Source organism: Elaeis guineensis, chromosome 12, assembly GCF_000442705.2.
Source record: "Elaeis guineensis isolate ETL-2024a chromosome 12, EG11, whole genome shotgun sequence".
NCBI classification, from domain to species: domain Eukaryota; kingdom Viridiplantae; phylum Streptophyta; class Magnoliopsida; order Arecales; family Arecaceae; genus Elaeis; species Elaeis guineensis.
In genome coordinates this window covers 78,925,740-78,941,343 of record NC_026004.2, presented here as the reverse complement: position 1 = coordinate 78,941,343, position 15,604 = coordinate 78,925,740, and positions in this window count along the sequence as shown.

Below are 15,604 nucleotides of genomic sequence, written 5' to 3'. Positions count from 1 at the left end.
AGGATTTAAGTAAATCAAATCAAATCCCTTTCAGAGAACTCGTTGCCGCCTCCTTTGTTCTCTATTTTTCTGACTTAAGCGTCGGAAAGTCTTCACCAGAACCACAACCTTTGGTTTGGGACTTGTTTTGTAGATCTCTCCAACACCAGCATCCCTACACTAGAATCAGGCATCTGATTTCCAACATCAAACGTCCGTCTTTCGATCTCGACCGATTTGAGCAGCAATAGATAGAGGAAGGGTTACATTCATATTTATGGCTCTAAGATGAACATCTTCCCAACTTTTCAATGCCATCGCTTCCCAACAGACGGCCAACCAAGTCAATAATCAAGTTCAACCACGGGCACCAGAAGTCCTTCCACTGGCTCAATCGATCCTCCCGGCACCAGTCACGGCTGACCAATTTGGTCAGCTCTCTCAGCAAGTTCAACATCTAATGACCATAATTCTGATGGTCCAGATCTTTTTCGCACCCTTCCAAGCAGCACCACAGCCTCCCTAGGCTGTCCCTGCACCCCCCACGTGAAGAAAACATACGGCAGTGCTATACATATAATTTTAAAATTTTATGCAACAGATATATTAGATTAAATAATTTAATCTAATTTACATGCATAAGATCTAATCTAGACTACCATGTCAAGACCTATAATATGATTTAACATGCATTTAAGTTCTAAAAATACAAAACTGCATCGATTTAATCGATGCTGTAAACTAGATCTAATATTTAGATCTATCAATACCAGTTTAACAAGTTCAAAACTCATTACCAGATTGTGGATTGCTAATCTCCACAAATATCTCATGCAGGAGAGAGTTTCTTTTGGTTGCTCGTAGCTGCACGAAGATATCTGGCTTTTATAGATCGTCCACACGAAGATAGGTGCAGATTAGGCTTCTTGAAAGTGCTAGCTTCCAAGGATCTTTAAAGGCTTAACTCTTCTTCTTCTTTTGATATCTTGGATGCTCCAAAGGAGAAGAAGATCTAGAGGAAGAAGAGGAGAAGAAAGAGAGCTCTAGAGAAAAATTAAAATCAGCAAGGAGAACAAATGAGGCATCCACTATTGGAGCCCCCTTTATATAGCAAGGGAATTAGGGTTTTGGTCAAAGGGGAGGGTGCCAATATCTCCACGCCAACCATCAATTTTCGCATCCAAAAAATTTCAAAAATTGGTGTTGCCGTGAGGAAGAAATTAGGAATTTTTCAAGCCAAAATATTCTTCAAAAGATTTAAGAAAAAAATCCTTAGGCACCACCCTTCTTTTCAAGTATAAAAAATCTCTTTCCTTCTTATCTTCTTATCTCTAATTTGGATCGCATTCAAATTAGGCAGGAGATAAGATCATGACTCATCATGCTTTGTCGCCCATCCTTACTGGGCCCTCTCTCATCATGCCAAAAATCTCATGCCAAAACTATTTTGGCATTGAGAATAGAGGCATGGGTCCAGGGTGGTGCAAGAGATAAGGTAGAATCTCTGCCGATTGGGACTCTTCATTGCCAATTTGATTCTAAACCAAATTAAATCTGTTTTGAAGCCAATGATAGAAATGAACCTAATCTAATTAGAAGTCCAATTATCTCAATATATTCCTAACCTAATTAGAAATTAGTTGAGTCTAAGTCCTGATCAAATCAGGATCAAATTTTTCTTGCAATTAAGCTTGATCAAAACAAACCCAAACTAAGTCAAACTGAATCTAATTCAATTAGACTAGATTCAAAGCTCTTTGCTCAATCAAATTGAATCAATTATCAATCTAATTGCTAATTAATTTTCTATTAATAGTAGAATCCCAGTCCAGTGAGACTCTTTACTAGAGTCGCAATCCAATTGGACTCTTCAGCCATCAGATCTGACTGAATTTTCTAATGTGTGTGATCCCATAGGTTCAAATCTAAGCCGGTAGCATAAGAACAACTTCTTATACTAATCGATGTAACTATCTAGCAATAGAACTCGATGTTTAGATAGATCGAAAGATTGCAAAGCAACATTCTAGACTCTACTGATGTATGGTTACCGTATAATTCATCCCTTTGACCCTAATGCTCAAGGTAGCCTAAGATTTGACTGTCAACCCTAATATAGTCGATCATATTATATTTTAATCTTTCAAATCTATTACATAGATTATCATGGTTAAGATTTTACTAAATTAAAATACACTGATGCATATCTCCTATTAATTCAGAGGGGTCAATTCCATCTTGACTAATGCACCAACTTGATAAGTACTTGATTGCACCCAGTAACCTTCCGTCACTGAATTAAAAATTTAGATGGTCCAGTACTAAAGTATAGTGAGTTACTTATAAGTCACCATGGTGATTTCAGATCTGAGGGACAGTTATACATATATCCTTCACGAGCTACTCTTGACAACAAAGTGCTCGACAAATAGTCACGTTCGGTGCGAATGTACACCTACATTCCTCCTGCATGCCATACCAATATTTTCACACTCCTTGGTTAAAAGGACAACCAATTTATATGACACACAATGATCTATACTCGATGTTGCTATCATCCTATTAACAGCATATCATTCGATTGCAAACACGTTTTAAGAACTAAACGATAAATCCTTCTTTGTCGATTAAATATAGTCCTAAAGACTTCATCACAACATAGGAGTTCAAATAAGATGGACAAAATATGATGAAAAAGTCAAATAATTTTTATTAATAAAAATTTATATATAATTATAATTATGAGTACAATCATCAACAAGCTGACGATTGACTTTGGGACACATTTTCCAATAACTCCCACTTGGACTAAAGCCAATCGATACAGTATCGTATACCTATCTTTGACTTGTGATCATCTAATTCTTTGATTTTGAGAGCTTTAGTAAATGGATCGGCTAGGTTCTTCTTTTCTTCGATCTTCTGAAGGTCGACGTCACCTTGATCCATGATCTTCTAGATAAGGTGGTAGCGATGCAGAATATACTTGGTGCACTGATAGAACTTTGGCTCCTTGGCTTGAGCAATGGATCCAGTACTGTCGCGTATAACAGGATATGGCCATCAATGGAAGATGCCACTCTGTGCTCGCCGATGAACTTTTGCAACTATACAGCTTCCTTCGCAGCATCGGATACTGCGATATACTCTGCCTCGCAAACAGAGCCAGCCACAGTGTGCTGCTTAAAATTTTTTCAGTAGATTACTCAATCATTCAGGATAAAAATATAATCCAACACACTTTTGCTATCGTCATGGTCTGATTGAAAGCTGGAGTCGGTGAACCTCACTAGTTTCAAATCAGTCTCATCATAAACAAGCCAATGGTCTATAGTATTTCTCAAATACTTAAGGATGATCTTTATGACCTTCCAGTGATTCTCTCCTAGATCAAACTAGTATCTACTCACTATCCCTAGTATGCCACGTCTGGTCCTGTACATGTCATGGCATACATTATAGAACCCACTGTCGAAGCATATAGAACTCTACTCATATGCTCTCTCTCTTGAGAAGTTGTAGGACAATTTCTCTTTGAGAGAAAAATTTCATGGCCTATCGAGAGATAGCCTTTCCTAAAATTCTCCATGCTGAACCCCTTCAATATAGTGTCTATGTACTTGGACTGAGATAATCTAAGCAATCTTTTCGATCTATATCTATAGATCTTCATCCCAAGGATGTAGGATGCTTTTCTCAAGTCCTTCATAGAGAACTGAGATGATAATCAGACTTTTATTTTTTGTAATGCAGAAATATTATTTCTGATTAAGAGGATATCATCCACATATAGAATAAAAAATATAACCACAGAGTCATTTATCCATTTGTAAATATAGGGTTCTTCTCCATTCCTAACGAAGCCATACGTTCTGATAACCTTATCAAAATGCATATTCTAACTCCTAGATGTTTACTTCAATCCATAAATGAATCTTTGAAGCTTACACATTTTAGAGTTATCTATGAATGTGAAATTCTCAGATTATATCATATACACCTCTTCTTCCAACTCTCCATTTAGAAAAGCTGTTTTCACATCCATCTGCTAGATTTCATAATCTATATGTGCCGCTATCGCAAGCATAATTCGAATGGATTTGAGCTTTGTCACAGAAAAAAATATCTCGTCATAATCAATACCATAATGCTAACGATAACCCTTGGCAATCAAATAGATTTTATAGATCTCCACCTTCTCGTCTGCACCTCTCTTCCTTTTGAAGACCCACTTACACCCTATGGGTTTCACCCCTTCAGGTGGGTCAACTAATATTCATACATCATTGATCTTCATAGATTTCATTTCGAATTTCATGACTTCAAGTTATTTATCAAAGTCGGACCTCTGTATTGCATCCATATAGGTGATTGGATCCTCATTGTTCTCATCAACTTCAACAAGATCTCCATCTCGGATCAAGAAATCGTAGTATTTGTCCAGTTAACACGATACTCTATCAGATCTTCTTAATGGTGCCTCTACAATAAATTTTAGATTTAATATCATCAAATCCAGTTCTATGGGTTCACTAAATTGTGTTGGTTCTACTTGTTAAACTTCATCAAGTTCAATCTTAGAGATATTAATTTCTTTTCAAAATTTTTTTTTTCTCAAAAGACTGTCCTAAGGCTGACAAACACTTTTTGTTCATCAGCAAGGTAGAAGTAAAATCCCTTAGTTTCTTTGGGATACCCTATAAAATTATATTTATCAGATCTGGCTCTAAGTTTGTCTATTTTCAAATATTTGACATAAGTCAGACATCCCCAAATCCTAAGATGAGAGAGTCCTGACTTACATTCTGTCCATATCTCATACGATATTTTATTTATAAATTTACTAGGAACCCTATTAAGCACATAACAAGCTGACTCGAGTGCATATCCTCAAAAAAATATCGACAGACTAAAAAAGCCCATCATAGATCGAACCATATCTAACTGGGTTCGATTTCTCCTTTCTAATACGCTATTATGTTGTGGCATTTCAGGAGGCGTTCATTGAGAGAGAATCACATTCTCTTCAAGATATGTCAGAAATTCATCAGAAAGATATTCACCTCCTCGATCTGATCAAAGAGTTTTAATATTCTTTTTAATTTATTTCTCTACCTCATTATAGAATCTTTGAACATTTCAAATGATTCGAACTTGTGTTTCATCAAGTAGACGTACCCATATCTAGATAGATCATCTATGAATGTAATGAAATAGTGATACCCTCCTCTAACATTTATGCTCATGGATCCACATACATCAGTATGTACCAGATCTAGAACATCATTGGCTCATTCTCTTTTTTTGAAAAAAGGTGACTTGGTCATCTTTTCAAGTAAGCAAGACTCACAAGTAGGTAACGATTCATAATCATTGTTATCAAGAATTCCTTCTTGAGCTAACTTGTTCATCCTGTTCTTGTTGATATGACCTAACCTACAATGCCAAAGGTAGGCATCTGTGACATCGATTATTCTAGGATGTTTATTAGAGGTGTACATTATATTAGATCGTGATACAACATAAATCTCATTGTTCAACTATCCACGCATTATAGTAACACCATTCAAAATGATATCACAAAAGCTTTTCTTTATTGAAATTTTATAATTCGATTTGGTTAAAAAGCCTACAGAAATGATATTTAAAAGAAAACTGGGATAGTAATGATAATTATTTAGAACAATAAAATGAAACTCGAATACAAGCTTGATAATTCTTAAAGCTAGAATTGGAACTGATCTTCCATCTCCAATGTTCAGAAATTTCTCACCATCTTCAAATCTTCTACTGATCTGAAGATCCTGTAATGAATTACAAATGTTAATAGGGCTACCGGTATCGAAGACCTAGATCATTGTATCAAAAACTGAGGAGTTACAAAGTGTTATCATATTATTATTTTGTCCAGCAACCAATTGCTTTTTCTTCTTTGGCCTGTTCGAATCAAGGGAAGCTAAGTATTGAGGATAGTTCTTCTTTTGGTGATCCTGTTTCTTACAATAGAAGTACTCTGTCTGACTTTGGTCGGTCTGGAACTTGGGCTTCTGGGTCTGACTCCCAGTACTTTCCACCTTCTTATTCTTTTTTTTCTTTCCTTTCTTAAAGGACGATGCCCACCCGAACAAGATTCTCCTACCATATTCATCATCTCCTTATGAAGCTGGTGATCCTTCTCAAAAGTCTGTAGCAATCTCAACAGACCTTGATAGTTGACTACAAGCTTTGTCATTCTAAAATGACTGAGAAATGACAGGTAGGATTTGGACAGGAAGTTCAGGATCGCATCCTTTTGCAGCTGTTCGTGCAAGAGGAAGCCGAGCTTACTTAGTTGCTTGATCTATTCGATCATATACAATATATGATTGATGATCGATACTCCCTTTCTCATCCGACTATTGAAAATGGTACAACTAGTCTTGTACCACTCAATATCGTTGGGAGTATCAAAAGACTCTCTCAACACCTTGAGCATGTCTTCTGACTGAGTCTCTTTGGACTTTCGACTGAACTTGTCATTCATCGTAGCCCGCATTATACAATGAACCATGGTGCGATCGTTGAGCCACTTCAAATAAGTGTCTCAAATCATGCCACGAGCATTGGGAGCAGGCTCTTCAGGTGTCAGATCTATAATGACATATAAAATTCACTCGTACTTCAGGATGATTTTAAGTTTTCGATATCAATTATTGAAATTGAGTCTTGTCAACTTCTCACTATCCAACAGTGATCGGAGTGATAAGTTTGAGGCTATATCTGCACAAAAAAAAATCAAAACCTAATCAGTATATGAATTAATTAAGCTTAAAGATATGAACTTTAGTCTCAAAGTTTTTTCACTATCTTATACGAATTGGTAGCCTCCACCTCCAACTCGAGAAATTATCTTAATTTTTTAACAGGTACTAGAATCCATATAGACTGCACACGAGCCCAACTTTGGCTAGCTCACCCATGTGCATCCATGATAAGTTCATTAACCAATTATTTTACCAAATAATTTTTAGTATTTAATTTAGCCCCAGATAATTTTTTAGTTGACTTTGATCTTCTCTGCAAGTCCTGGTTAGATCCAACCATTAATATGATCATACTTACAAATCTAACTATCAAATAATCAGGCTCAACTTTGGTCGGCTAACCTGACCACTAGCTAGAGAGACTCGACTAAGTCATCATATTATGAATAATAATTCCAATAGCAGATGAGCACCAGGCCTTTGGGCCTCCAATGATCATTATACTATTGGATCCATTATCACCCAACTTAATGGGAGACTATGATTTAGTTATTACCATAACTATCTCATTTTAGAGACCTAATAATTTAAAAAATTTAATTTATAAATTATAAAAAAAGAGAGAGAAGATCAACTAGTAAACTACAATCCTCCCACTGATTTCACCAAGTCATTGAATTGGATTAAGATCATACTGGTTGAAATAGCACCTAAATCAGTCACACTGATCAACCTTAATAGTATAGGATCAACTTAAATTACTTAGCAATCTAATCAAAATATAATTCATCAAATTAGTCAGATAAGTGAGATCAATGGGAGGGTCTGCTAAGCTTGTCTTAGACACCATAGAAATGGCTAGGTAAGCCACTCCCAATTAAAAATCATCGATTGAAATACCAAACTTACCTTAGATATCAATTGATTAATTAGTTTCTATTTGACCAACCTAATGATTCAGATTCAACCACTGAGCCACAATCAAGGTCTATTTGATCTAATCAAAGATATAGACTTGACCATCTACAACTATTGTATTAGAAAAATTCTGATTTAATCTAATTCAATATTTGGTTAAACATAATCAATTTTTTTACATGGTCAATTAGTTATTTGATTCTAACTTTAGGTCTAATCCAATTAAGAGGATCCAATTTTAGCTAACCTCTGCCTCATATTTTATATAATATTATTAGATCTTAAATCACAGTTCTAGATCTAATCGATTCAATATTTAATTCTTAATTAAGTTTAGCATCAATGTAGTTTAGGTTTTCAAATTATTTCTCATGTAAATTTTTTACATTAAATTATAAAATTATTTTAGATCATATCTAAATTTTTATGATTTAAATCAAAATAATTTTGATTATCAAGATTAGATGTAACTAATTTTCTTTGCAATGTACATCATATATAACAAATCCTAGAATTTCAAGATTTAGGGTTTTGCAAGAAAGTAAATTTTTTCTTTCACTTTCTTCTTCATGGGACCTCACAGTGGTATCCCTGCATGCCATAAGAGCACTCTATTGAATGAGAAGAGAGGGTCATGTAATCCTACTTGCTCCTATGATCGGATGGCCTGATGATTACCTAATTCGAGTATTTTGCTAGTCAGATCATCTAATCTAATATGATCAAAAATCAGATCTAAAAATAAAATATATTTAGATCTAATCTAAATAATAAATAATTAGATCTAATAACATATAATTAGATGTAAAAGCATATTAAATCATATCATAAGGAACATGACTCTGATACCAATTGAAGAAAATATACGATAGTGCTATGCATGCAAATTTAAAATTTTACGTAGCGGATATGTTAGATTAAATAATTTAATCTAATTTACATGCATAAGATATAATCTAGACTACCATATCAAGATCTATAATATGATTTACTATATATTTAAATTTAAAAAATAAAAAATTACATCGATCAAATCGATGATGCAAACTAGATCTAACACTTAGATCTATCAATATTAGTTTAACAAGTTCAAAACTCATTATCAGATTATGGGTTGCTGATCTCCACAAATATCTTGCATAAGAGAGAGTTTCTTCTAGTTGGTCATAGCCGTACGAGGATATCCGACCTCTACAGATCATCCACACGAAGATAGATGCAGATTAGGCTCCTTAGAAGTACTAGCTTGTAAGGATCTTTGAAGGCTTAACTCTTCTTCTTCTTTTGATATCTTGGATGCTCCAAAGGAGAAGAAGATCTAGAGGAGGAAGAGGAGAAGAGAAAAAGCTCTGGAGAAAAATTAAAATCAACAAGGAGAACATATGGGGCATCCACTATTGGAGCCCCCTTTATATAGCAAGGGGATTAGGGTTTTGGTCAAAAGGGAGGGTGCCAATATCTCCATGCCAACCATCAATTTTGGCATCCAAAAAATTTCAAAAATTAATGTTGGCATGAGGAAGGAATCAAAAAATTTTCATGCCAAAAAACTATTCAAAATATTTAAGAAAAAAATCTCTAGGCACCATCCTTCTTTCCAAGTATAAAAAATCTCTTTCTTATCTCCTTATCTCTAATTCGATCGCATTCAAATTTGGCAGGAGATAAGATCATGACTCATCATGCTTTGTGGCCCACCCTTACTGGGCCCTCTCTGATCATGCCAAAAATCTCTTACCAAAACTATTTTGGCATTGAGAATAGAGGCATGGGTCCAGGGTGGCGCAAGAGATAAGGATAGAGTCCCTGTCGACTGGGACTCTTCATTTTCAATTTGATTCTAAACCAAATCAAATCTGGTTTGAACCCAATGATAGAAATGAATCTAATCTAATTAGGAGCCTAATCATCTTAATAAAATTTTAACCCAATTAAAAATTAGCTGAGTTCAAGTCCTGATCAAATCAGGATCAAATTTTTCTTGCAATTAGACTTGATCAAATCAAAACCAAACTAAGTCAAACTAAATCTAATTTAATTAGACTTGATCTAAAGCTCTTTGCTCAATCAAGTTGAATCAATTAGTAATCTAATTACTAATCAATTCTCTACTAATAGCAGAGTCTCAGTCTAGTGGAACTCTCCTTCAGAGTCTCAATCCCAGTGGGACTTTTCACCAGAGTCATATTCCAATTAGACTCTTCAGCCATCAGATCTAATCGAATCTTCTAATGTGTGTGATCCTATAGGTTTGAACCTAAGTCAATAGTATAGAAATAAATTTTTATACTAATCGATGTAACCATCTAGCAATGGGACTCGACGTCGGGATAGATCAAAAGATTGTAAAGCAACATTCTAGAATCTATTGGCATATGATTATCGTATAATTCATTCTTTTGATCCTAATACTCAAGGTGATCTAGAGTTTGACTGTCAACCCTAATATAGTCAGTCATATTATATTTCAATCTTTTCAATCCATCACATGAATTATCCTGACCAAAATTTTACTAAATTAAAATACACTGATGCATATCTTCATCTTGATAAGTATTTGATTGCACTCAGAAACCTTCCATCACTGAATTAAAAATTCAAATAGTCTGATACTAAAGGACAGTAAGTTGCTTACAAGTCATTGTAGTGATCTCAAGTCTGAGAGACACTTATACCCATACTCTTCATGAGCTACTCTTGATAGTAGAGTGCTCGACAAATGACCACGTCCGGTGCGAATGTACACCTACATTCTACCTGCATGCCATACTAGTATCTCCACACTCCTTGATTAAAAGGACAACTAACTTATATGGTACATAACAATCTGTACTTGATATTGTTATCATCCTATTAACAGCATATCATTCAATTGTGAATATGTTTTAAGGACTAAATGACAAATCCTCCTTTATCGATTAAATATAGTCCTAAGGACTTCATCACAATATATGTGTTCAATTAAGATGGACAAAATATGATAAAAAGTCAAATAATTTTTATTTAATAAAAATTTATATAATTATAATTATGAGCACAATCATCAACAGGTTGATGATTGTCTTTGGGACATATTTTTCAATACCATGATAGTGCATCACATGGTTCCCTCAATGGTGCTGTCTGTGCCTTCCATAGTGGCGTCTCTACAGAATCTTGCTTCAATTATGGCTCCACAACCACCATCTCAACTAGAGTCGCAGGCACCTCTTCGAAGTTCGGAGAGGAGGCTGACTTATCAGAGTCATCTTAGGGCCTAGCAATCGATTCGACGGTGATCTCCAAGCCCACAATCGGACCATGACTCCACCTCCGAATGTCGATCTCCTATGTTTTCTGAGGCTGATACCGTCCATGAGGTCGACTTCGAAAGATGATTCCAGGAGCTCGATCAGTAGTTAGATCAAAAAATAGAAAAAGTCCTCAACAATAATGGCTCCTTGGTGCTGCTTTATAAAGGGTATAACAGCCAGTCGCCCTTCATCCTGAGGATTGTGCAGGAACCACTCTCCCTGCACTTTAAGTTGCCTTAACTGGAGGTCTATGATGGGACCCCTGACCCCGTTGACCATGTGGAGACCTTCAAGGCAGTAATGCTCCTTCAAGGGGCATCAGATGCAATCCTCTGTTGAGCATTCCCTCCAACCCTCAAGGGGGCCGCTCTGCAGTGGTACTTGAGTCTAAGGCCAGCATCAATCTATTTCTTTGAAGATTTATGTCGATCTTTCATCGACCATTTTATGAGCAGCCGACGATAGTAGAAGCAGTCCGACTACCTCCACACCATCAAGTAAAAAGAGGATGAGTCGATCCACTCCTTCATAAATAGATTCAACTTGATGATTTTGGATGTCCAAAGCTTGGACCAGTCGACCGCGATGGCTACAATGATGAGCAGTTTGCTGAAGAATGATTTGAAAAAGTTGTTAATAAAAATTTATCCCCGAGATCTCTCGGATATGCTTGCCCATGTGGAGATGTATGTCCACATGGAAGAAGCCTTTGTCGATGATACTCTTACTGATTCAGTCACGACAGGATCCAGCAAGGATTGCCATCCGAGGTGAATAGAGAAAAGTCGCCTGCGCTCCCGATCTCCACCCTTGAGGTGGAATAATGGGGGTCAAGATCGTCAATCTCGGAGTCCTCTGAGAAGGGTTCGGCAACTATCACCACTTGGGTTGTATGATAGCTACGTGCCCCTCACTATCCCTTAGAGAGAGGTATTTTTACCAGTGGGGCTGGAGTTACCTGTGCCTAAACTGATGAGAACGAGGTCGGAATGTCATCGGGATCCAACTAAATATTATTTTTATCACCATGGCCGTGGCCACGATACTGAAGATTGCCATCAGCTTTGCGACGAGATCGAGAGGCATGTTAGGCAGGCTGGCTAATTCATTTTGTTCGGAGAGCGGCCTCTCAATGCCGAGCTCTGAGAGCTCTGCAGCCACCTCCAATGTCTCAGCAGTCTCTCCCTCTGCCTTGGCCACAGCAAGTGCCAGCTAGGCAGGAGCGGCATCAAGTCAGAGAGTAGGTGGTTGAAGAAGAGTCCGTCCCAGGAGAAATCCATATGATTACTGGGAGGGTCGTCTGGGCCCCCGATGGGCCTAGATTTTAGAGAAGGCCTGCTTGACGGGCGCCCCAACTCGGCTCACGTCTATGTGAGGTAACCAAATACTGACTAATTTATCTTTTACAGAAGAATATGAATTTTTTCACTTGGACTATTGCAAACATTCTCGGCATCAACACTGAAACAATATACCATCACCTAAGGGCGGACCCAACTTATTGACCAAAAAAGCAGAAGAGGCAGAGTCTCGCCCCAAAACGTTAGGAGGTTATAACTGAGGAAGCTAAAGTAACTCGATGGAACTTCAATTTAAATTCGACAAACCTCTGCATGTATTATCAATGATGTAATCATGCTTTCTATGGAAATAAAACTTGCAGGGCCACTAGTTTATGATGGGCACTCGAGTTTTCCAAGAGTTGCTTCCTCCTCCTACTTGAGATCCTAAAGCACAATGAAGGTCAACTAACGTAAGGGATAACTTATCAGACCCTCAGAAGATCGTCGAGAGTGCATATGACAAGCACAAGCTCACCGTCGACACATAATATCTCTCGCACGAAGATGAGAAGTGCTAGATGCCATAGGCACAAGATCGTCGTAAGCACACAAAGCTACTCATGAAGGATAATTTATCAGACCCTTAGAAGGTTGTTGAGAGTGCATGCCACAAGCACAAGCTTATCGTCAGTACATAACACCTCTCGTATGAAGACGAGAAGTGCTAGATGTCGTAGGCACGAGATCACCGCAGGCATACAAAATCACTCATGAGGGATAACTTATCAGACCCTTAGAAGGCCATCGAGAGTGCATGCCATAGGTACTAGCTCATCGCCGGCACATAATTTCTCTCGCACGAAGACGAGAAGTGCTAGATACCGTAGGCATAAGATCATCGCAGGCACATAAAGCCACTCGTGAGGAATAACTAATCAGACATTTAGAAGGCCGTCGAGAGTGTATGTCACAGGTACAAGCTCGCCATCGACACATAATACCTCTTATGTATACAAGATCGCTGCAGGTACACAAAGCCACTCATGAGAGATAACTCATCAAACCCTCAAAAGATTGTCGGGAGTGTATGCCACAAGCACAAGCTCGCCGCCAGCACATAATACCTCTCGTACAAAGATGAGAAGTACTAGATGCCGCAGGCATAAGATCACCGTAGGTACACAAAGTCACTTATGAGGGATAACTTATCAGACCCTTAGAAGGCTATCGAGAGTGTATGCCATAGGCAGAAGCTCACTGCCGACACATAATACCTCTCATGTGAAGATGAGAAGTGTTAGATACCACAAGCACAAGATCGCTGCAGGCACACAAAGTCACTTGTGAAGACTCTTATCAGACCCTCAAGAAGACCTCGACAGCTCCGAGGTAGGGCTAACTTACAAGATCCCTGCAGAGCCTGAGTCATTCAAGAAGTGGAAGGAGACCTTTAGGAAACCTCTAAAGGGATAACTAATTAGACCTTCAGAAGTCCACGGAGAGTGCAAGATGCCGTAGACACAAGCTCACCGCTGCCACACATTAACTCTCACATGAAGATGAGAAGAGCAAGATGCCGTACGCACAAGCTTGCCGCTGGCACACACTGCCTCTCACATGAAGATGAGAAGAGCTAGATGACATAGGCATGAGATCACAGCAGGTACACAATACCACTCATGAGAAATAGCTAATCGAGCACTAGAGGAAAAAAAAGACAACATACGCCAGAATAATCATCTCAACAGTATTCCTTCCGTCTGAAGCATTGTCTCAAACTCAGAAATAGGGAGATAGTATTGAGATGACTATTATGATGCCTCAATTATGCTAAAGTTGAGCTACCTAGAACTTCACTCGTATTGAGCTGAACAATATTGATATAAGCATTTGACTGTGCTAATCTCTATGGGTCGAGCAAAGCACGTGCTATGCTATTCTCTATGAGCTGAGCAAGATTTATACAGAATTCACAAATTCAAATTTAAAGACAAGCAAAGCAATTCATTTTATCAAAGTCTTTACAAAGAAAAAGCTGATACATGCTTTACAAAGAGAGGACAATTTCTCCAGACAATGTCTTACGAGCAGGAGAAGAAAATAAGGAAGGTAAGAAGAAGAAGAGGGGGATGGGAGAAGATAGAGAGAAAGATAAAAAAAGAGGATGAGGAGGGATGTCCCACTACAATCGATGGAACATCAGACCGGCTAGTTGAGCTGGTTCGATCTTCATCCATCAGGGATCTCGTCTCCACACTATCCAGTGAGCTGATTCAATCTTCATCCATCGAGGCCTCCATCTCTTCATTGGTACTGCCAGCATCTATGTCGTGAAGTTCTAGATACGGTATTATTTTCTATAGATGGGTCTTACAATCGTCAAAGCCCTGGATAAAGACGGTGGCTGCGACATCTCCCTTCTGAATGCTGTAGAATTTTGGAACTCTACAATACATCATTCCTGAATTGCAGGCGAGATGTACTTAGGCAGAGGGGGAAGATAGTCATAGGAGGCAAAGGAGGGGGAGCCCCACAGGAGGATGATGCACTAGTCCATCTAATTTGCTCCCTTTCATGAGCTAGATACCTCCGACGGGCATCCCTTGTAAAGATATTCCACTCTCTCACTCATTGCTTGATTTGCTCAAGGATGGCAGATTCGAAGGCAAAGACATGGCATCAATCGAAGAAAAAGACTCCTTGCCACAGAAGGAGAAGTGGAGATTCTTTTGCTCTTTGGTTCTTTATTTATAGATGCTAGCAACCGCATCAATCGCCAATCTGTGCTTCTCAAAAGTTAATGCCCAAGCTATTAATGATGTACTTTCTCTAGAACAAAAATAAATCCCTACGATGCTTCGCAAAATATAATGGACCCACATGGTGTATTTTCTTAGCCCCCGTGCCGTTTTTTAGGCATAATCTTATCGGATGAAGTTATCTACCACCATTCTCCATAATCATCTACATTTAAGGGAGCAAAATGAGGTTATCGTTCAAAATTGAATTACCTCAAATTGAATTGCCTTAGATCGATGTAAGTAAATCCACTAGCCGAGGTATTTTATTCCTTTCAAGTTTTCTTACAAATAATCCCAAAAAGATCAAAAAAAAAATACAGAAATTATGAGGCGATGCCTGGATTTGAGGTGCCAGCCGCTGAGACATCCATGGTGATAGGATCTCAAATTTTATTAAAAAAATTTAAGTCCAGATTCAGATATTTGACGGCAACTCGGGCTCGAATAGATTGCCTTGCAATATCATAAGCATCGATGGAGTATTCAATCCTTTTTTCCTCACATTTTTTAGAGGCCTGAAAGTCCTGCATAGCCTGAGAAGTAGCCTCAGCTGTTCGCTTTTCTTCAGCCCCTAGGCAGACCTTCAG